The sequence below is a fragment of the Echinops telfairi genome, unplaced genomic scaffold, assembly GCF_000313985.2.
Source record: "Echinops telfairi isolate 266 unplaced genomic scaffold, ASM31398v2 ScPeMD7_655;HRSCAF=1070, whole genome shotgun sequence".
In the NCBI taxonomy this organism is placed as follows: domain Eukaryota; kingdom Metazoa; phylum Chordata; class Mammalia; order Afrosoricida; family Tenrecidae; genus Echinops; species Echinops telfairi.
In genome coordinates, this window is record NW_022104553.1 from 33603218 (window position 1) to 33604599 (window position 1382).

Here is a 1382-nt window from a genome sequence, read left to right on the forward strand (position 1 = left end):
CTGGCATTTCATGATGCTCACCTTCCCAACACAATTGCTGAAGACAAATGGGTGCATAAACAAATGTGGTGAAGAAAGCTGATGGTGCCCAGCTAGCAAAAAATATAGCGTCTGGGGTCTCAAAGGCTGGAAGATAAACAAACGCCATCTAGCTCAGAAGTAACAAAGCCCACATGGAAGAAGCACACCAGCCTGTGTGATCACAAGGTGTCAATGGGATCAGGCATCAAAGAACAAAACATATCATTGTGAATGCGGGGGGAGTGCAGAGTGGGGGACCGAAAGCCCAGCTGTAGGCAACTGGACATCCCCTTACAGAAGGGTCACAGGGAGGAAATGAGCCAGTCAGGGTGCAGTGTAGCAAAGATGAAACATACAACTTTCCTCTAGTTCCTAAATGCTTCCTCCCCACTACTATCATCCCAATTCTACCTTACAAATCCAGCTAGACAAGAGGAGGTACAGTGGTACTGATAAAACTGGAAACACAGGGAATCCAGGACAGATGATCCCTTCAGGACCAGTGGTGGGAATAGCGATACCAGGTGGGTGGAGGGAAGGTGGGGTACAGAGGGGGAACCAATCACAAGAATCTACATATAACCCCCTCCATGGAAGACGGACAACAGAAAAGTGGGTGAAATGTAAGACATCACAAAATAATAATAATTTATAAATTATCAAGGGTTCATGAGGGAGTGGGGAGCAGAGAGGGAGGGGGGAAAATGAGAAGCTGATACCAAGGGCTCAAGTAGAGAGCAAATGTTTTGAAAATGATGATGGCAACAAATGTACAAATGTGCTTGACACAGTGGATGGATGTATGGATTATGATAAGAGTTGTATGATTTTAAAAAACAGTGCTGCCTTAAAGTGACCTCTTCCAAGCTGATTGCTATCTGGCCAGCTATTCCATGGCTGATTGCCATCTGCAATAAATATATATAAGCCGGCAGCTTGATCTCTAGGAGCAGACATGCTCCTCCAATGAACCCGGGGACTGTTAGGGTCCAGCCCACTTTGTGGTTACCTGTAATTAGAGGGAATACATTATGACTCCTTCTGCGGACCTGGATCTCACATATGGTGGCAGGGAACAGGGACAAAGACGCCTCTTCAACACTTCCGTATCAAGCATTGTGTCACCTCAACGGATGGGGGAATCGAGGAAATTCTTTTGAAGTGAGAGTCCAGTTGAGGGATTCTCAAAATTTACATAGAAAAACAGGGTGAGAGTAAATTTAAAACTTATACTATTACCCTGACCCACCTACTGAAGAAGCAGAATGTAGTGGTAACGAGCAAAAAGGTGCAAGGTTATTCCTGCAGAAGGAACCTTTGACCTAGAGACCTGGGAGAAGGTAGCTGTAAACTTAACAAAA